The 22,928-nt window shown below is 40.8% G+C and overlaps 1 protein-coding gene and 1 long non-coding RNA gene across 2 annotated transcripts in view; one reads left to right on the plus strand and one right to left on the minus strand.

Annotated features, from left to right (window-relative positions):
• The window catches only part of LOC140729530 (synaptotagmin-7-like), a 530,282-nt gene that overhangs the window by 224,384 nt on the left and 282,970 nt on the right, over positions 1-22,928 (minus strand).
• The window catches only part of LOC140729531 (uncharacterized), a 126,352-nt gene continuing 115,617 nt past the window's right edge, over positions 12,194-22,928 (plus strand). The window contains exon 1 of the long non-coding RNA XR_012099345.1: positions 12,194-12,329. This is a non-coding gene — a long non-coding RNA (uncharacterized lncRNA). The remainder of the gene's footprint in view (positions 12,330-22,928) is intronic.

Consider the following 22,928-nt stretch of genomic DNA (forward strand, 5'->3'; position numbering starts at 1 on the left):
CACAGTGAGTGTTAGAGCACTGAGGACTGCAGTAGAACAAAGAGATCCAAGAATAGGTAGGGTCATACAGAGAGCTTTTGGCACATTGCTCTTCATAAATCAAGTATTCAGAGTTGGGATGGTATGTTGAGGTTGTATAAGATGTTGGTGAGGTCTAATTTGGAGTACTGTTTGCAGTTTTTGTCACTTACCTACAGGAAAGTTATAAGATGGAAAGTGTGCAGAGAAAATTTACAAGGATGTTGCCAGGCCTTAAGGACCTGAGTTATAGTGAAAGGTTGAATAGGTTACGACTTACCATCAAACCCACAAACAAAATGGGTGCTATTGCAGTGCGGTGGACTTACCTCTACCTTGCTGAAGCCTGACAGCAACTTTCATATACCTCCTCTTACTTACCCCTTGAAAAGGACCCCAATCCAAACTATCAGGCCACTGTCTCCTGCACCATTACTAACCTAATCAAATCTGGAGACCTCCCATCCACTGCCACCAAACTCAAAGTTCCCTTAACCCACATTATTTGCTTCTACCTTTTTCTTGAGATCCACACACCTGACTGTCTGGGTATGCCTAAGATCTCTGCCTGCTCCTGTCTGCATGCCTAGACTCCATTCTATCCCCCTTAGTTCAGTCACTTTCCACTTACATTTGCATTACTTCGCACGTTCTTGATCTCTTCAACAACTTTCAATTTCCTGGCGCTAACTACTCCATTTTCACCATGGATGTCCAGTCCCTATGCACTTCTACCTCCCATGAAGAAGGCCTTAAAGCTCACTGATCCTCTCCACCACCACCCTCCTCCATCTGGCTGAACTGGTTCTCACGCTCAACAATTTCTCATTTGTCTCCTCCCACTTCCTCCAAACTTAAGGGATAGCTATGGACACCTATATGTGCCTCCGCTATGCCTGCATTTTTGTTAGCTAAGTGGAACTGTCCATGTTCCAAACTTTCCCTTGTAAGGCTCTCCAACTCTTTCTTGCTATATTGACACCTACATTGGTCCTGCTTCATGCATCCATGCTGAACTCATCAATTTAATCAACTTTCTCTCCAACTTCCACCATGCCCTTAAATTCACATAGTCCATTTCTAACTCCTCTCTTCCCTTTCTTGATTATCTGTCTCCATTTCTGGAGACAAACTGTCTACCAACATCTTTTATAAGACTACTAATTCCCACAGCTATCTTGACTGTACCTCTTGCTACCCTGTCTCTTGTAAAAATGCTATTCCCTTTTCTTAGATCCTTCTCCTCTGTTTCATCTGTTCCCAGGATGAGCCTTTTCTTTCAGAACATCCTTCTTCAAAAATGGGATTTCCCTTCACCACAGTTGCCGTCCTCATCTGCAGTGCCTCCATTTCCTGGACATCCATGCACACTCCATTTTCCCTCCACCTTAAAAGGGATAAATTTCCTTTTGTCCTCACCTACCACCCCCTGAGCTTCCATATCCAACACATCATTCTCTGCAACTTCTGGCAACTTCAAGCAAACACATCTTTACTACACCCCACTCTTTGCTTTCTGCAGGGAACACTCCCTATGTGATTCTCTGGTATATTCATCCCTCCCCTCTAATCTTGATCATGGCACTTACTGTATCCCTGCAAGATTCAAGAGAAATGCTATACCTGCCCATTCATCTCCTCCCTTCCCTCCATTCAGAGTCCCAAGCGGTCCTTCCAGCATCTCCTTACGTGGACATTAAGTGGGAGACTCCCTTTGCTGGTTTGTCTTTGTATTGGAGATAATCTGACAATGAAAATTAAAGTATTCTTGCACTCGTTTGGGAATGTGCACTTAAAATGTACCATGGCAAGTCCTTATTTTTTAAAGATATATAAGCAGTGTTTCAACTAGACTGTTTAGTATGAAAGCTGTAACTGTGCCATTACTCAAACATGTCACTGGCTAAGTTATATTTGAATACATGCAGTATATAGAATAAGGCAAATGATCTTGTGCCATAGTTAGAGTTTGGTAGGTCTGATGTTGTAGCTGAAAGAAGATCATAGTTGGTAGTTTAACATCCAAGGATACATATTGTATCGAAAGTACAGGCGGGTAGACGTAAGGAGTGGGGTGCTCTGTTGGTAAAAAATGAAATCAAATCCTTAGAAAGAAATGACATAGGATCAGAAAGTGTAGAATTCTTATGGGTAGAGTTAAGAAACTGCAAGGGTGAAAAGACCCTGATGAGGGTCATATACAGGCCTCTGAACAGAAGCCAGGATGTGGGATATAAATTACAACAGGAGACAGAAAAGGCATGTAATAAGGGCAATGCTATGCTAGTCATGGGCGATTTCAACATGCAGGTAGATTGGAAAAGTCAGGTTGGTGCTGGATCCCAAGAGAGTAAATTTGTAGAATGCCTATGAGATGGCTTTTGAGAGCAGCTTGTGGTTCAGTCCACAAGGAGAAAGGCAATTCTGGATTGGGTGTGGTGTAATGAAAGCAGATTTGATTAGGGAGCTTAAGGTATTGGAACCCACTGGAGGCAGTGATAATAATATGATAGAATTCACTCTGCAGTTTGAGAGGGAGAAGATAAAGTCAGATGTATCAGTAATACGGTGGAGCAAAGGGAGTAAAGGCTTGAGAGAGGAACTGGCCAAAGTTGATTGGAAGGAACGATGATGAACAACAATGGCTGGAGTTTCAGGGAGCAATTCAGAAGGCGCAGGATAGATACATCCCAAAGATGAAGAAGTAGTCTAAAAGGAGGATGAGGCAAACATGGTTGATAAGGCAATTCAAAGATATTCCTTGTGGGAATGGGACCTGCTCTCGGGGTTTCACAAATGGCCGCTATTCAGCATGCCAAGGGCGTGACCTAAGAGTTTCACTCACCTTCAGAGGACCGGGATTTTGTAGCTCTGGAGATGGGGGGATCGGAGGTCAGTGTCTGGGCAGAAGACTGGTGTATCATGGGAGATGGAAGATCTAAGGCTGTGTGCCCAGAGACCCAAGATCTTTGGGCAAAGAGCTCGGAAAAAGCGATGTAACAGAATTTTTAACATTGTAAACCAGCGAGTTGTTTGTTATGTCTCCCCTTTTGCTGTGAAATGGAGACATCTCTTTCTCCCTTATTAGGGGGAGAGAGAGAGAGAGAGAGCTTGTGGTATGTTGAATACCGGGTGAACTAGCAGTTCTTGGGTTACTGCAAGTCTATGTCTTTGTTGTTGCTTTGTTCACGCTTGAGTGCACGATGGCGGGTGCTGATGCTTTTATTTGCCAGTGAGGGGACGGGGGATTGTTGCTTGCTACTGTTCATGCACAGGAGGGGAGCTGGGGGGGGGACTTTGGGGTTCTAACATTTAACTGTCATTCATCCTTTGAGGGCACTTCTGTTTTCATGGGTGGTTGTGAAGAAAAAGCATTTCAGGATATATATTGTTTACATTTTTCTGACATTAAATGTACCTTTGAAACCTTGAAGCAAAAGAGAGGACATAATATAGAAAAAAATAGTGGAGTTTAGAAGACTGAGAAGCTTTTAAAAACCAACAGAAAGCAACTAAATAAAAATAAGGAGAAAAAGGATTAAATATGAAGGAAGCGATAAAAGAGGATATAGAAAGAGTGAGGAAAGAGGTGAGAGTCGATACTGGATAACTGGAAAATGTCACTGGAGAGATAGCAATGGGGGATAACTGGCAGAACTTAATAAATACGTTGCATTAGTCTTCATTGTAGCAGTATGCCAGAAATTCAAGAGTGTCAGGGGGCAGAAGTGATTATAGTTGATATTACTAAGGAGAAGCTGAAAGGTTTGAAGTCAATAAATCACCTTGACCAGATGAAATACACTCTAGGCTTCTGAAAGAGGTGGCTGAAGAGATTGTGGAGGCATTAGTAATTATCTTTCAAGAATCACTAGACTCTGGAATGGTTCCAGATAACTAGAAAATTGAAAATGTCACTTAATTCCATAAGAAAGGATTGAGGCAGAAGTTATAGACCAGTTAGACTGCTTTAGTGGTTGGGAAGGTGCTGCTTCCTGCATACACTTAGGTGTGTCTTATAAATTTTGGGCTGCTGATCATGAAAATCACCATGAAATCTTCTCTATTGTACACCATTTAAAAAATCACTTATATTTGTCATTTCAATTCTTAATTCAAGAGAGAATAATTGAGGCCAAGATTAAGGAGGGCATTTTTGTTAGTCTACGAATCAAACAGGTCATCAATGACAGGCAATTCAAAGAACTTCTAGTGGGACTGGAGAAAATCACTCAAACATGACAGAATTCTAAAGACTACATTATTGAACATATTCAAGGCTGAGGCAAAATTTTGATTTATGAGGAACATGCATTAAGGTGGAGCTGATCCGGTCTAATGCTATCAAATGGAGTGATCAGCTTGAGGGTCACATGGCCCACTTCTTCAATTTTTGTGTCCTAATGGACAGTGCTCAACTGAAGCAGATTAAAACTGATTTCTAATGATAAAGGGCCTTATTATCTACAACCTTCCCAGTGAGTGGCCTACCTAGTGCACTACAATGAAATTATATATAAAAGGAGGGCAAGATGTGCATGGATATTGATTCATTTAGTCAAGAACAATAAGAGAAGTAGGATAAAGATATTATAGAAATAAATGTGCAGACTATTTTCTAAACAGGGACAAAATCCAAAAATCTGAGAAGCAAAGGGATTTGGGAGTTCTTCTGCCGAAAACCCTAAAGGTTAACTTGCAGGCTGAGTCGGTGGTGAAGGAAGCAAATGCAATGTTTGCATTCATTTCAAGAGATCTAGAATACAGAGCAAGGATGTGATGCTGAGGCTTTATAAGACACTGGCGAGGCCTCACCTCGAGTGTTATGAACAGTTTTGGGCTCCTTATCTGAGAAAAGATGTGCTGGAATTGGAGAGGGTTCAGAGGAAGTTCACAAAGGTGATTCCCAGAATGAAGGAACATATGAGGAACATCTGATGGCTCTGGGGTGGTACTCGCTGGAATTTAGAAGGATGAGGGAGGATTTCACTGAAACCTTTTGAATGTTGAAAGGTTCAGAGTAGATGTGGAAAGGATGTTTCCCATGGTGGGGGAGTCTAGGCCAACAGAGCACAGCCTCAGGATAGAGGGCTAGCCATTTAAAAGAGACGTGGAGAAATTTCTTTAACTAAAGGGTGGTGGATTTGTGGAATTTGTTACCATGGGAAACTGTGGAGGCCAGGTTGTTAGGTATATTTAAGGCAGAGATTGATAAGTTCCTGATTGGCCATGGCATCAAAGGTTACAGGGAGAAGGTCGAGGAGTGGGGCTGAGGAGGGGAAAAAGGATCAGCCATGATTGAATAGCGGAGCAGACTCGATGGGCTAAATGGCCTAATTCTGCTCCTACGTCCTATGAGAAATAATATGCAACTCTCATTGATTTCATGCACAAAATGTTGGGCTTTTGTACAAATTCAACAAGCTCTCTCTTCTCCACATTGCACTGAAGGGCCCAGTGGAATCTCCCAAACTGTGCAAGAGGGACGGCTGGTATATGGTGAACACTCTCCCAGGTACATTCAGATAGCATGCTCACCTTCACAAAGGCGAGTTTATTTGTGATTTGCAACACTCATTGAAGCAGAGTAGAGATATGAATAAGATGAACGGGGCTGAGAGTGTTGCCATAGTTACACTCCACAGATTATCTGACCTGTCACATCACTTTCACAGGTTCTTTATAAATTGATAAACAGTTTCCTCATGCACACCCACCTTTATTCACAAACACATCTTAGATGAAGAGATGCAGATGGGTGAGAAAAACGGAAGCATATGAGGAACCTGCAGCAAGTGAAGCTGATAACTTCTTTACTCTGATGAGACTGAAGATGTTTTGTTTTACCCAGGCATTACAGGAGTGACTTATCTGTCGTTTGGTGGTTAGGTCCTACGTCTGAATGGGTGCCCGTGTAAATGAGATCGACACTGTAGATCTACAGTTATCACAGTGACTTTCCTGATGACATGATTAACATTGAGAACTCTAGCATTTGGCTGACCGATATGTGCAGGTTGCACGATTCAATTATGAGCATGCTCAACTGTGACACCAGGTGCGTTTGTGCTGCTCAGCTGGCTATTAGCTGAGTGGGATGATATTTAGGCTCCTCTTACAGCTGCACGTGCAGAAAATTCAAGGTTAAAATGAAATAGCATGGATAAGATATTGGCACGAACACATTAAGCAGTTATTTGTAAACAAGGCCAATCATGAAATATCATGAAGCCCATTTTTCCTTAAGATTACAAAAGAGATTAAATTAATGAAATATAGATAACTATTCTATAACCAGTAAGTCATAAAAATGTTTTGCTTATGATAAGTGCTATATTTGACCATCTGATTGTCAAATTATAACTACTCAGATTTAGAATCCCTTGATAAAAGACTTTAGTTGCATCTCCTGTTCATTGGGATAAAAGCTTCATGAATAAAGGACTACAAAACTTAAATTAAGTGCATAATGCTTCAACACTTGATAGCGTGCATTATGTCTTCCTTTCAGAGTTCATGCTTAAATATCCTATATCCAAATAAGCATTCTGTAAATAACTTGTGTGCCAGAGCAAAACCAGAAAGCTTCCTGTCCTAATAATGGATGTTTTCACAGCAAACACTCTTATGCTCAACACCATTCAGCAAGAACAGACTGGGAGAACCACAAAGCATTTTAAATCCAGCTGCAATAGAACACACAAAGAAATGGGCAGCTTGTTGCTACTATTGAACATCACCATGAGAATTGGTCATTCTGTTTCAGCAGTATATTGGAATGTATATTCTAATAAAAATAATGATGAGTTTTTAGTTCTTTGTTTGCAAAAGTGTAATTGTTTTAGGATCATTTCCTTTTAAAAGAATTAGCGATGTTACTGTATTATAGATAGCTGGGTTTCAATAATGGTTTATTTTGGAACAAATGTATGTGTTTACGTCAAGCAGTTCATAAACTCCTGGGTCTGATTACCTCAGTGCAGTTGTGGCCTGCTATATATAGCTTTAACATCTCTTGACTGAGGGAATGAAACATTATCTTAGTGACCGGACTGCACTTCCACTGTAAAATATGCATATGCACATGTACTAAGTGATGATTGGATCAGACTTGTCAGTGAAGATCCCTAGGCTCAATGAACCCTCCTGACACTCATATAAAAAGTACCCTCATAAACAGGGTATCAAACAGTAGAGTTCCTCTGGACACCTGGAGAACAGTGGCTGAAAACGGGTCAGCTTTTTTACGTTAATAGAAGTACCAATGCTTCTTTAAGCTGGTCCCTTTCAATTCCATCCCTATTTTTTCCAATTCATTGATGAAAATCTTCTTCTACATTTAGTTATATTACACAAATATTTGTTTTTAAATAAGCAATTGTTTAATGTCTGCCATTTAGAAAAATCTACACATTTTCAGAAACCATACAACCTACACTGGTCGTCTCAACATTTTTTGTTTAACCATTTTTAAACCAAGGTGAAATCATCTGCTCCTATGTATTATGGTCTTATTACCTATTTCTGCTGTTCATTGATGGTTGAGTTTGAATGGGGAAGACTGGGGAAGACTGCATGGAACAAGACGTCAAGAACATTGTCTTTGTGTTAGTTTTATTGTCCACTTGTGGTAGACTGACAGGGCAACTGTGTCATTAAAATTCCAATATCACTGATAATGTAGAACTTCTTAAAGTAGCAAGACAAGTTGATAGACAACTTTGAAATCAAAAGACTGGAATTAATTTCTAAAGTTGCAGAATACAAAAACCAAGCTTGGTGAAATTAGAGAGAAACTGGGTTAGACCACACTTGGGGAAATGTTTTCATTTCAGGTCTTCCTCTTCAAAAAGAGTAGCGAAGCACTGGAGAAAGAATGTGAGAGTTATTGAGAATATTACCAAATCTGAGAAGCAAAGAAAAATTAGCTCTTTTATGAGTGAAATGAAAAGCTAAAATCATGAAGGGATTCAATACAATAGCTAACAATAAACGGTTTTCATATGAGGCTCAATCTCAAAAGAAACAAGACAAAAACCAAAAACTGCATGTTACCAATGCTCAGTGAAAATCAACAAGTATTTGCAGAGGGGTGCAAGATGTTAATTCATTTTCACTCCTCCACAGATGGTACCTGACTGATGAGTATTCTTAGCGTTCACTTTTTATTAAAATTTCAGAGTTCTTTCATCTATAGCCTTCTGCTCTAGCCACATGAAGAGCTGTGATTATTGCCTTCTGGGTTTTTTTTTTGAAGATGAATGGGAATATAACAAAGAACATTAAAATTTTAATAAGTACAAGCAAAACAAGCATTCTAGAATGATGTGATTCTTTGGTGACCCTGAGTTGTTGCCTCGTATATCTCACACCAGGCAAGTTAACAGCTGTTAAGTCACTGAACTAGTAACCCAAAGGCAGACACTAGCAATCAAAACAACCCAAGTTCAAATCTCACCACGCTTGCTGTGGTGTTTGAATTCAGTTAATAGAAAAATACTTGGTCACTAGAACAGATGACCACAGAGTTGTCACAGAAACCCACCTTTCTCACTAACATCCATTTTCTGATGTATGTAATGTCACACACACCAATCTGTTTGAATCCTAAATGGTCAAGCTAGGTACTCATATCAAGGGCAAATGAGGCTAGGGGGTAAATGTTGGAAATGTTCATCTCCTAAAAGTGAATAAATATATTAAAAATACCATTCATTCCACATTGTGGATTTATAATTTGATTACCAAGAAGGCAACAGTGAAATTTCATGTAAGAATCTTGCTGATTGCTCCACATCAATATAAGTATCTCAATGCCAATGAAACCAAGCAGTGTTAAACCAGGCATTCTACAGTAGCTGTCTGTGTGATATAATTACATCTTTTACTTGGATCTCAGCAAATTGATAGAGTTACCACCTGGCTAGTTGAAGCCAAAAGCAAAACTCCATTTTAATTTACAGTAAGTGAATGCATACAGCAATATATGTAAACAAATGGATGCATTGAAGTTCACCCAGCTTTTGCATAATAAATAAAGCTGGTTAATAACTTGACACAAAGGCTGAATTAACGATATGCATTTGTTTATTTATACTGCTCTATGTGGTCAATTATCTTGTATCTGGCTTGCAAAAACTTCCTATTATTCACTTTATGACCCACCTTTGTAACCTTGCAAGACTTGTTGCTTGTATCTGCCTCCTTCCTTTTATTTCCTGGCATTCAGAAGCAGTAGTGCTCACTTGCCAAAGTATTCCCTGCCAAATGTCTATTATTAGAGACTTTGTGACAGAAGAAATGTACATTCTTTATTGAGTTAATTAATTAATCATAGTTTATTAGGAACCAACTGCAAGATTTAATTTATTAGCATTTAACATCCATTACCTTAATGCTTTTTAAAACTTGATTGAATATAAAACATTTTTCTTAAATAAATTAACTTTATTGGATAAACCAGAACACAGCAGGTGCTCTGATTGTGTTCTCTTTCCAAAGATGTTGCTCACCCTTTCTGCCAGTTTGTGGTTTAATTTTAGTAACCTTACTCCATCTTTTTGTGGAAAAACATTCCCAGAGAGCTTCAGCTGGACATGACTAATAGGAAATATAAAAGCAAAGATGTAAAAATTTTAAGACTTTATAAAGCACTGGTGAGGCTTCACTTGGAGGTATTGTGAGCAGTTTGGGGCCTCTCATCTTAGAAAGGATTTGTTGAAACTGCAGAGGGTTCAAAGGAGGTTCACGAAAATGATTCCAGGATTGAAAGGCATGTCAATCAAGAGTTTAATAGTTCTGTGTCTGTATTCACTAGAATTCAGAAGAATGATGGGTAACCTCATTGAAAACTACCGAATGGCTAGAGTGAATGTGCAGAGGTGTTTCCTTTGGTGAGAGATCAGAGGACACAGCCTCAGGATAGAGCGATGTCATTTTAGAATTGAGATGAGGAGAAATTTCTTTAGCCAGAGAGTGGTGAGACTGTGGAATTCTTTGCCACAGGCAGCTGTGGAGGTTCAAGTTTTTATGTATATTTAAGGCAGAGGTTGATAGATTCTCGATTGATCAGGGCATGAAGGGATATGGGGAGAAGGCAGGAGATTGGGGGCTGAGAGGAAAATTGATTCAGCCACAATGAAATGGTGGATCAGACCTGATGGGCCAAACGGCCCAATTCTCTCCCATATCATATGATCTTATGGAAGATCTTGTGGAAATAGAGAGGAATTGGATGGTAATGAAAAAGCAGGAGAACTGGAGGGATTGGGTGGAAATGAAAAAGCACTGGAAAGCTAGAAGGAAAAAGAAGCAGAGGCCGACAGAGAATGAGAATGATAGATGAAGTAGCATCATGGTTAGAAACAGGGGAAGCAACAACTACAATTTGGAGGGTCAGGGACCGTGATGAATGGAGAGACATAATCGCCCACGCCGAACGGCAAGGCACCTGAACAATGAAAAAGTAGGAAAACACAAAGGTTAAAATGGTACACTGGAGGAGGCAGATATATTGAAAGGTACCAGAATGAATGTGACAGGGTGAATATGCGCCTAAAAGTAGGTTCCAAGGAAAAAGAAGCAGAAGAACCAGATTTATCAGAAATGAGAACGCCTGTTTCAAGAGTCAAGAAATCTGAAACGTTTTTATGAGCGCTGTCATGACACCGCAAATGGAAAAATCTACAAGGCACTGGGAAGGTTACCAGTCAATGGCACCATAGACAGTTCTGAGATGTGACCTCACGTACCCCCTGAGTGGGGCCCTTTTTGAGCCCGTCTGCTTTCAGCAATCATCATAACCTGACCTTCTTGCATTATTCACAGTGATCACCATGGACTTTGCACTCATTCTCTGCTCTGTGCGTTGACAGTTTTCACTACATTTACCTGTACTTAAAAGCAATCTTACATAAAACTTCAAAAATATTTAAATGCAATTACAGTGTAGTGTAACCTTTTAATCAAAACACAGCATTGTAGGTGGAGACCTAAAGACTGCTTTTGTTTGTTGTCCACAGCTGATTCAGGTACTCTCCTGATACCGCTGTGCTCCTTTTGTTACCCTGCACAAGTAACATGTTCATTATATTAATGGCATGTTATAATTTTTACTGCTAACTACATATGTGCGATGAATAAATGTAAGACAAAGACTGCTTCCTGGAAGCAATACATTTTGAGTCTGGAATGATGGCAATGCCAAACAGCCACTGACTGTCCACCTGGGTAACCAAGGTAGCGATAGCTTACCTTTCTGATGGTTCAATGTACACATTAGTGTTTCATGCACAAAATTATTAAAAATATTATATAAAACTATCATCAGGGTATATGTATAAGCTGCATATACAATGTTAGATATACAATGCATACACAATTAACACAATGTACATTGTGTTTAGAATTAGGTCCCATCCCCAAGCCATCTCATTATATAGTAGATACAAATATTCCAAAATCTGAAAAAATCTGAAATCCAAAACACCTCTGGCCCCAAGCATTTTGGATAAGGGGTGTTCAAACTTTAATTGGATTTACATGGGGGGGGGGAGGCATATTAGTTTAAATAATATGAGCCGATTTGTTTACAGCTTTACACCTTGACTTTTCTTTGCAAAAACTAAGAATATTATTACCTACAACTTTTGGTTATGGAACTATTTCTGAAGGGAATAAGTTACCAATTTTATGCATTTAGTTCTCAAATTTCCACTTCATACTTACTGCCCTGGTTGAAAGAAGGAAGACTGTGTATATCTACAAGCAAGGTACCAAGTCCCTGCAACATCTCAGTTTCACTGTTCAGATGACTTGTGCTTTTGACAACATTCGTCAAAGCACTGGTTAGCTTTTGCTAGCTTTCTAAGTTGCCAGTTATGAAATATTGATTTAGCTTTAAACTGTGTTACATATTGAATCTGGCTGGAAATTCAATAAAAATGTGGTAACTAAGTTCCAGGTATCAGAAGATAGTAGCTTTTCACATTCAGCTCCCCCTTGCTGGCATATATTTGGTTTAATGATTTAAAGAGATACTTCTGTAGCTTATGCACTTCCTATGAAAAATTGTATGTTTTTTAAGTGTTTATTCTCATATTCTATGTTGGGAAGGCTGACAAAGGGTGTCTCCAACTTGAAATGTGCACTCTCTTTCTCTTTCCACAGATGCCATCTTACTTGCTGAGTATTTGCAGCATTTCCTGTTTTTTATCACAGAGTTCCAGCACCTGAAGTATGAATTTCATTGCAAAGTGGTGATTGAGGGGGAATCAGTCAGAGAGTACAGACAGCTACAGGTCAACTGAAAGGTAAGATTGAGATTGCATATGAACATAATCCCTGTCTCAACTATTAGTTTACCATTTATGTGTCCTGTTGTGTAAGATTAGGAAGTCACAAGTTTATATGAATTTCAGCTGCATGTTTTATTAGCTCCTTGATAACAGGATGTTATTAGTTTTAGTTTTTAGTTTTTAGTTTTAGTTTTAGTTTTAGTTCAGTGATGCTTTACAGGCCACTTATGCTATTAATGAACTCATTTGGCAGATTAGGTTTAACCACAAAAATATGGAGGTCAGTTATTTAATAAATAATGGAATGACTGACATGAGAAAGATTTTCTCATTCAGGAGAAGGAGAAAATTCATGACAGAGGATCCATTTTTGTCAAGTTAATGTATATCAAGCAAACAATGGCACGCATTAAGTATTACATTATATAGTTTATGCTGCTTTAGATATGGTTTAGGTGGCTGAAATGTTTGGTGAGTGGGGGGGGGGGGGGAATAGAAAATTTAAGGGAGGGGGAAAGGTTGAATTGACCCAGGAAGTAAATTACTGAAACTTTTAGAAACCTGAAAAGGCTCTGAGGCTCCACTGGTATGTGTGTGATGGAATTGTCTGTCTGTTCTTCCTCCCTGTCTTGTTTTTTTAATGAATTATATCAGGAACACAGTGAATTTATTTCTACTACTCCTCCCAGCTTTGATGGATGATCTTAGTTGCCTTTCAAACATATTTAGACTGCAGCACCCTCTGCCACTTTGGCCTATAGAATGGACCAGGGTTCCGCAATCTAAGTAGCTACTTGTTAAAGGAAGTGACTAGCTTGGTTCTCTTCTTCTCTAGAACCATTGTGACACTGCGGAGAGATGGAGAACTGAGCTAATGATCATGAAATCTCTAATTTAAAAAAAAACCAGTACAAATGCGCAGTACACCAGGAGATCTTAACACTCTATTTTCCCTCAAGTAAAGATCAGTAACAAAGGAAATAGATTTAAATTAATAGCTAGAAGCTAGAGATGAGATAAAGACAAAACTGTTTCACTCAGAAAATGATGGATGGACCTGGAACTCACTGCCTGGAAGGGGGGAGGAGGGAGAAACACTTTACCTGGATGTGCACCTGATCAACCATAAGCACAGAGCTGCAGGCCAAAAGCAGGGAAGCTACATTAACCCAAGTACAAGAACACGATGGGCTGCGTGACATTTGTTTGTGCCTGGAAGTTTTTACAACTTTTATGATTCTACAAATTCTTCAAACACAAATCAGGAGGTATTTCAAAAGAAATTATTTCGTACACAAGTGCACTTGTTCACTCAGTCTCCATTTCACAACAGCTTTAAAAGTATGTGCTTTTTATGCATTATTATTCATAATTAACTAGCTTCCATGTAAGCCAGGAGGGGTGGCTCAAGTAAATCTACCAGACTGTATCCACACCCGTACCACCCAGAATGTTACTGATCCCACTTTTTCCAAAGCCAGCTCTCCTGGCTGTCTGCCCACTGGGAAAAAAAAAATTCACTTTGTCGTTCTGTACAAATATTTACAGATAGAAAATTAGAGCCTACAGAGCAAGCCACATGGGAAACTATTTTATTTTATTTGTTCTTCAGTATATGGATGCCATTGGTCAAGGCAGACATGGGTAACTGCCCTTGAGAGAGGGAGAAGGCAGGAGAATAGGGTTGAGAGGGATAATAAATCAGTCGTGATGGTGCAGACTCGATGGGCTGAATGGCCTAATTCTGCTGCTACGTCTTGTGCAAGAGTGGCTTGTTAGTCAGGTCTAGGCATTAAAACTGAATAGGAAGGCAACAAAACAAAAGTTGTATATTCTAGAAATTTGATTGAAATAATCAATTTGTCAGTTTGCTTCTGGGGGTGGAGAAACAGTTCATGGCCTTTCATCAGAGCTAGCAAAAACTAGGAGTCAAACACATCTTAAATTTCAGAGGAAAGAAAGGAATGGAGAAAAAAATAGATTGGCTGTAATTAAATGACACAAGTGGTGTTGGTGAAAGTTTTGAGGTTTTGGTATTTACAGCTGATCTGGTCAGATGATATACAAATGGAAGGTGATGAAACTGAACAGATGAGGGAGAAAGAAGAAAAACGCTGGAAGAGGGAGGTACCGAGTACCACATTTGCTAAAAACCTAAAATGAAAATACTGAAAGTATCCAGCAGGCCAGGCAGCATCTTTGGAATGAGAAATATTGCAGACTTACCAACTCAATATTGCAGAATTGACCAGATTAGCCGCCACGCCGAAACTAATTAATTGAAATTTTTGAAATGCAGATCTAACATTGTGTAGAGAGGAGGGGGAAGATAGTCTTGGGGACAGGAGTCAAAATAGGGAAATGCATTCAGATTGGTTAGGATGAGTACCTGGTGTCCTCGACGATCTCTGCATTGCCACATCCTTACAATTAACTGGAAAGAAAGATTGATATACCAATTTTGTGATTACAATAAATTAGTTGCCACAATGAAAACAGTAAATAGCTGTAGAAAGTTGGAGACATCATTCAATTACCCAAGAATTATAAATGGAAGATTTTTTTTTAAACTGGTGTGAAGCTTTGAACTGGGTATAAGCAATGGATGTAAGGATCCAGTTTGAGAATATACTTAATGATATTTGACAACTCAAAAAATTAATAAGATTAATACAATATTGATCCTTATGCCAAATGAGATAGAATGAGAAGGGAAGGTAATCATGTGGCAGTTGTCCAGAACGCAAAAAAAAAGCACAAGAAAGATTTATGTGTAAGCTGCAAGGTTCTTTAACCCTAAACTTGCCTAGCCAAGTTTTCTATCATGTAATGCATTCACAAATTTGCAACTATTAACCAATTAAAGGACCAAGAGGGCTTTGTGTGATGTCACAGGATTTCTTATTGGGCTTCAGAGGATGTAGACGGGAAAGGAAATCAAAATGATCGTGATGAAATACTACATCGAGATGCTGCTCAGCGAAGGTACATGCCAGCTAAAACGTACATCTCTACTTCTTCTATTTCATTTTGAACAGAGCCTTAAAATAGGGTACGTCCATGGCCAGAGAGTGATAACTGGATTTGAGACAGCACTCTGTCAAGATCCCTATAGGTACCTGTATCAAGGTAGGGCAGGGAGTGCTGCTCACAGTTCCAGTAATGCAGGTTCAATTCTGACTCTCGTGTAGTTTGCACATTCTCCCAGTGACAGTATTGGTTTCTACCGGATTCTCCAGTTTCCTTCCACTTCCCAGAGTTTCTGGTTGGTAAATCACCTGGCTGTTGTAAATGACCTATGATGCTGGCTGAAGAATCAGGGTGACATGTGAGAGCATGGATTACATGGAAGTGACCCATAGGAGAAGAGGATTGATGGGATTGTTCTGAGAGCCAGCAACTCCTCAGTGGGATAAAGGACATGTTCTATATTTTAGGAAGTTATGAAACATGAAGTGATTACAAAATTCAACTCAGAGGTTTGGACGTTGCCAGGATCAGAGCAGGACTAAAGAATCAATATTCATCTTCCATAATGTCAGAGAAAGATACAGCACGGAAACAAGCCCTTTAGCCCACTGACTCGGTGCCAACCATTAACTAATCTTACGGTAATTCCAGTTTTATTTTATTTTATCGAGATACGTGTAGAATAAACCCACCCGGCCCTTTGAGCCAGTTACGCAGCAACCCCTTGGTTTAATCCTGGCGTAATCACGGGACAATTTACAATGACCAATTACCCTACTAACCGGTATACATTTGGACTGTGGGAAGAACCTGAAACTCCCAGAAGAAACCCACACGGTCACAGTGAGAACGTATGAACCCCTTACAGGCAGTAATGGAAATTGAACCTGTGTCACCTGTACTGTAGATTATTGTGCTAACCACTACGCTATCGTGCTATACTCACTCATCTTCTGCAACTCCCCTCAGATTCTGTCACTCTCCTGTACACTGGGGGAAATTTACAGTCACCAATCAGGCAACATATTTTTGAAATGCAAGAGGAAAACAGAACACCCAAAAGAAACCTGTGAAGTCAAAGGGAACTAAACCCATGTCTCAAGCACCGTGAGGCAAAGGTTTTGCTAGTTGCACCACCACACTGCCCTTTCCTTGATGTTTATTCCATTGTTCACGAAGGTGAAAAGTCAACCCTAGTGTTCTTATATTAATCCAGCCCTTAGATGAATGAACCTATGATGATTTTTCTTACGGATATAAATGGTGAATGTCGGCAGGAATTCTGATTGTACTAAAGTTTATGTGAAATGACATTAAATGTTTATAAGACTGCACTTACTGTGCACAGATCTGCACTCGTTCTATAAAAAAGGACACAGAAACACAGTAGAAAATGCAATAAAAGATTTACAAGGACTGTACCAAAACTAAGTGATTAGAGTAATTGGGGAGATTGAAATTAGTTGTGAAAAGGTCAGATCTTTTCTTTTTGAAAGAGTAGACTGAATTTATGTTTTTAAAATTCCAGATGGATTGAGCAAATATGGCACAGCCAGGTATAGTACCTCTTAAGTTGACCCCAAGCAGGAGTTAAATTGGCAGATACCGAGAACTTGACAAGGAACCTTTGAGTGAATGTGACTCAAAATGTCACATGGGGTGCTCTCCACAACAGAAATGATATTTCAAATTTTTTGCTGAATGATTTCCTGGTGATTGAGGTTACCATCAGTCACTCAAGCTGTCAAGAGGTCTCTGAGAAAAGAATAATTCTTGCAATTCAAGCCCTTTCCCTCAGCTTTGGGAATAACAGAACTTTGGCCCCTGCCATAGGTTTTTTCCAAGAGCAGCAGCACTGAAGTAGGTAAGTATGAGAAAACAAAAAGGTCACAAATTTTTGTTTGACTACGTTCAATCAAGGCCCTTTATGAGAAAATAGAATGTACTGGCTCTGTCCTAGCTTGGAGAAATTCTGGAAAGATGTCTTCACTACATTATCGGGTATTCTGAATCAGCATCTAGAACCAAACCCCTTAATTGCTCTGTTCGGTTTTTGGGGCGAGACAGATTTATGTCTGGGTCCGACCAAATGCCGAATACTATCCTTTGCCTCTCTCCTGGCGAGACGCTTGATCCTCCTTAGATGGAGAGATGTTGCCCCGCCCACTCATGCGCAATGGCTTAACGACATTATGGCCTGCTTGGACCTCGAAAAAATTCATTATTCAGTTCTTAATTCGGATCTAAAGTTCCATAAGGTCTGGGGACCTTTTATCGAGTACTTTCATAACCTTCCTCTTGACTAGGGTTTTTTTTTCTTCTTTTCGGTCCCTTGCTTTCAGCTCCCTTTTTTTTTCTGGTAGTAGGCATTATTATCCTCTGTTGCTGAGTGTATTCACAGTCTGGGAGTTTGACTGTCCTGACCTATACTCTTTATACTGTGTTGTGGTCAGTCTGGAGCTGTTGTTTTTTATCTTGTGTTGTGGGGCTTGGGGAGGACACTAAGCTTACTTGTCTTTAATTTAGGTGCTTTTTTTGTTAAATTCTCTTCCTTTGTAGCATATTGTTATTGTATGCTTAACTTTGCACTGTATTAATGCTCCTCATTGGGATTTGGGGTTTTTAATTTGTAAAATGTTTTGAAAAACTAATAAAAAAATGTTTAAAAAAAAAGAAAATAGAACTGCAATGTATCTTAAGATGGTGCAATGTGGTGTTGAGGCCCTTACCTTGCTGAGGCCAGGAACAATTCTCACGACACCACTCTGAACTATCGGAAAACTGCTTCCAACATCATCATTGAGCTCATCCACTCTGGAGAACTCCCATCCAGGCCACCAAACTCATGGTTCCCTTACTCCGCACGGTTTGCTTCCACCTCCTATCCAAAATCCACAAACCGGACTGTCCGGGTCGGCCTATTGTCTCTGCCCGCTTCTGCCCCACTGAACTTGTGTCCTCACACCTAGACTCTATTCTATCCCCCAAGATTCAGTCCCATCCCACCTACATCTGCGACATATCCCATGCCCTCAATCTCCTCAGTAACTTTCAATTCCCTGGTCATGACCACCTCACCTTCATCATGGATGTTCAGTCCCTATAGTCTTCTATTCCCCATCAAGAAGGCCTCAAAGCTCCCCATTACTTCCTTGACAAAAAAACCGACCAATCCCTCTCCACCATCTGCCTCCTCTGTCTGGTAAAACTGGTCCTCACCCTGAACAACTTTTCCTTCAGCTCCTCCCACTTTCTCCAGACTCGAGTGGTGGCCATGGGCCCCAGATATGTCTGCCTCTGTTGGCTACGTAGAGCAGTCTATGTTCGAAGCCCTTCCCAGTTATACTCTCCAATTCTTCATCTGCTACACTGATGACTGCATTATACCCCTGCACCCCTGCTGAGCTCATCAATTTTATCAAATTTGCCTCTCAATTCCACCCTGCCCTTAAAGTCACCTGATCCATCTCTGACACCTCCCTCCCCTTTCTCAATCTTTCTGTCTCCATCTTTGGAGACAAACTGTCAACCAACATCTTTTATAAGCCCACTGTTTCCTATGGTTAACTCGACTATACCTCTTCCCACTCTATCTCCTGTAAAAATGCATTCCCCTTTTCTCAGTTTCTTTACCTCCACTGCATCTGTTCCCAGGACATGGCTTTCCATTTCAGTAAATCAGGAAGTATCTCCTTCTTGTAGGCTTATCTACAATATGTAAATAAGCCTACAAGAGGAGAGGCTGTATTTGATCTGGTATTGGGAAATGAACCTGGTCAGGTGTCAGGTCTCACAGAGGGAGAGCATTTTGGAGATAATGAGCACAATTCTACCCCCTTTACCATAGCATTGGACAGGGATAGGAACAGACAAGTTAGAAAAGTGTTTAATTGGAGTAAGGGGAAATAAGAAGCTATCAGGCAGGAACTTGGAAGAATTAGCTGGGAACGGATGTTCTTAGGGAAATGTACGGCAGAAATATCGCATATGTTCAGGGGATATTTGCGTGGCGTTCTGCATAGGTATGTTCCAATGAGACAGGGAAAGGATGGTAGGGTGCAGGGACTGTGGTGTACAAAGGCTGTTGAAAATCTAGTCAAGAAGAAAAGAAAAACTTACGAAAGGTTCAAAAAACACACACAAAATGCTGGTGGATCACAGCAGGCCAGGCAGCATCTATAAGCAGAAGCACTGTCGATGTTTCGGGCCGAGACCCTTTGTCAGGACTAAAGGTTCAAAAAACTAGGTAATGATAGAGATCTAGAGGATTATAAGGCTAGCAGGAAGGAGTTTAAGAATGAAATTAGGAGAGCCAGAGGGGGCCATGAGAAGGCCTTGGTGAGCAGGATTAAAGAAAATCCCAAGGCATTCTACAAGTATGTGAAGAGCAAGAGGATAAGATGTGAGAGAATAGGACCAATCAAGTGTGACAGTGGAAAGGTGTGTATGGAACCAGAGGAGATAGCAGAGGTACTTAATGAATACTTCGCTTAAGTATTTACTACAGAAAAGGATCTTGGCAATTGTAGGGATGATTTACAGTGGATTGAAAAGCCATAGCATACAGACATTAAGAAAGGGGATGAGCTGGAACTTTTGGAAAGCATCAAGTTGATTAAATCTTTGGGACCAGATGAGAAGTACCCCAGACTACGGTGGGAAGCAAGGGAGGAGATTGCTGAGCCTTTGGCGATGATCTTTGCATCATCAATGAGGCCAGGAGAGGTTCCGGAGGATTGGAGGGTTGCAGATGTTGTTCGCTTATTCAAGAAAGGGAGTAGAGATAGCCCAGGAAATTATAGACCAGTGAGTCTTACTTCAGTGGTTGGTAAGTTGATGGAGAAGATCCTGACAGGCAGGATTTATGAACATTTTGAGAGGCATAATATGATTAGGAATAGTCAGCATGGCTTTGTCAAGGGCGGGTCATGCCTTACGAGCCTGATTGAATTTTTTGAGGATGTGACTGAACACATTGATGAAGGTAGAGCCGTAGATGTAGTGTATATGGATTTCTTTAAGGCTTTTGATAAGGTACCCCATGCAAGGCTTATTGAGAAAATAAGGAGGCATGGGATCCAAGGGGACCTTGCTTTGTGGATCCAGAATTGGCTTGCCCACAGAAGGCAAAGAGTGGTTGTAGATGGGTCAAATTCTGCATGGAGGTTGGTGACCAGTGGTGTGCCTCAAGGATCTGTTCTGAGACCCCTTCTGTTGTGTGTAGGGCTGTCAGAGCTTACAGCGGGACATTGATAGGATGCAAAACTGGGCTGAGAAGTGGCAGATGGAGTTCAACCCAGATAAGTGTGAGGTGGTTCATTCTGGTAGGTCAAATATGATGGCAGAATTTAGTATTAATGGTAAGATTCTTGGCAGTGTGGAGGATCAGCAGGATCTTGGGGTCAGAGTCCATAGGACACTCAAAGCTGCTGCGCAGGTTGACTCTGTGGTTAAGAAGGAATACGGTTCATTGGCCTTCATCAAACGTGGGATTGAGTTTAAGAGCTGAGATGTAATATTACAGCTATATAGGACCTTGGTCAGACCCCACTTGGAGTACTGTGCTCAATTCCATTCACCTCACTACAGGAAGGATATGGAAACTGTAGAGGGAGTGCAGAGGAGATTTACAAAGATGTTGCCTGGATTGGGGAGTATACCTTATAAGAATTGGTTGAGTGAACTTAGCCTTTTCTCCTTGGAGTGATGGAGGATGAGAGGTGACCTGATAGAGGTGTATAAGATTATGAGAGGCATTGATCGTGTGGATAGTCAGAGGCTTTTTCCCAGGGCTGAAATGGCTAACACGAGAAGGACAGTTTTAAGGTGCTTGGAAGTAGGTACAGAGGAGATGTCAGGGGTAACTTTTTTTTTTACGCAGAGAGTGGTAAGCACGTGGAATGGGCTGCTGGCGATGGTGATGGAGGTGGATACAATAGGGTCTTTTAAGAGACTCCTAGATAGGTACATGGAGCTCAGAAAAAGAGAGGGCTATGGGTAACCCCAGATAACTTCTAAAGTAAGTACATGTTTGGCACAGCATTGTGGGCCAAAGGGCCTGTATTGTGCTGTAGGTTTTCTACATTTTTTTTAAAGTACAGTGTTTCCCTCCCACCACTGTTGATGCTGCCCTCACCTGCAACTCCTCCATTTCCCAGACATCCACGCTCACCCCATCTTCTCGCCAACGTAACAGTGAGAGAGTTCATTTTGTCCTTTTTTTCTACCCCATTGGCATCTGCATCCAAGCCATTATCCTCCACCATCTTTAAAGAGATCCCACAACCAAAGATATCTTTACCTCCACTTCCTACCGTGATCACTCCCTCCGCAATTCCCTTACCCATTCATTCTCACCCCACCCCAACTAATTTCCCTCCCGGCACTTATCCCTGCAAGTGGCCTGAGTGCTACACCTTATTATACACCTCCTCCCTCAACTCCATTCAGGGCCCCAGGCAGTGCTTCCAGGTGAGGCAACACTTCACCTGCAAATCTGCTGGGATCGTCTATTGTGTTTAGTGCTCCTAATGCGGCCTCCTCTTCATTGGTGAGACCCTTTGTAAATTGGGGGAATGCTTCATCGAGCACCTCCACATCATCTGCCACAAGTGAGACTTCCCGGTGACCAAACATCTTAATTCAGATTCCCATTCCTGTTCTGGAACATAAGTCCACGGACTCCTCGTTTGCCACAATGAGGCACACAGGGAGGAGGAGTAAAACCTTGTATTCCATATGTGTAGCCTCCAACCTGATGGCATGAATATCGATTTCTCCTTCACCCCCTTTCCTCTATTCCCCACTCTAACTTTTACCTCTTCTCAGCAGGCTATTACTTCCCCCTTGATCCCTTCCTCCTTCCCTCTCCTCTCCTATCAGATTCCTCCCTCTCCAGCCCTTGACCTTTCCCACCCACCTGGCTTCAGCTATCAACTTCCAGCTAACCTCCTTCCCTCCACCCACCCTTTTTTATTCTGGCATCTTCCCCCTCCCTTCACAGTCCTGAAGAAGGGCTTCTGCGCAAAGCATCAACTACCTATTCATTTCCATAGACACTGCCTGAACCATAGAACATATATGTTCTCAAAATTTCCATTTAATATAGATGGAATTGATTTATCCCATGTGTTCAATGCTGGCTCATAAAGCAATCCCATTTTCCAACCAATTTTCCCTGTAAACTATTCCTTTGATTAATTTCACCACCCAGCTACACAAGGGGCAATTTATCACAACCAACTAACCTACAAACCAGCTTGTTTTGGGGATGTGGGAGGAAATTGGACCAGCAGAGCAAAGTGCAGTGTCACAGGCCAAATGTACAAATTCACACAGAAAAAGATCCAAGGTTATGTGTGAACTCAAGACTGCAGGAGCTGTGAAACTGCACCTCCACCAGCTGCAGCACTGTACCACCCACTGGGTGTGTGGCACTGAACAATACCACTGTTCACTCAAAGCTTTCTTGCTCAAGAGGAAGAGATCAATGCAACGATCCCACAGAAATACCAAAACATGATCAAGCAGAATTTGACTGAGCCATTGCCATTTCATAAACAACAACAATATTTTTTACTTAAATGTCAAATGGCTCACACTAGGGGCGTGCAGAACCATTGGGATTTCTCTGCCATATGATTA

This window comes from Hemitrygon akajei, chromosome 6, assembly GCF_048418815.1.
Source record: "Hemitrygon akajei chromosome 6, sHemAka1.3, whole genome shotgun sequence".
Taxonomy (NCBI): domain Eukaryota; kingdom Metazoa; phylum Chordata; class Chondrichthyes; order Myliobatiformes; family Dasyatidae; genus Hemitrygon; species Hemitrygon akajei.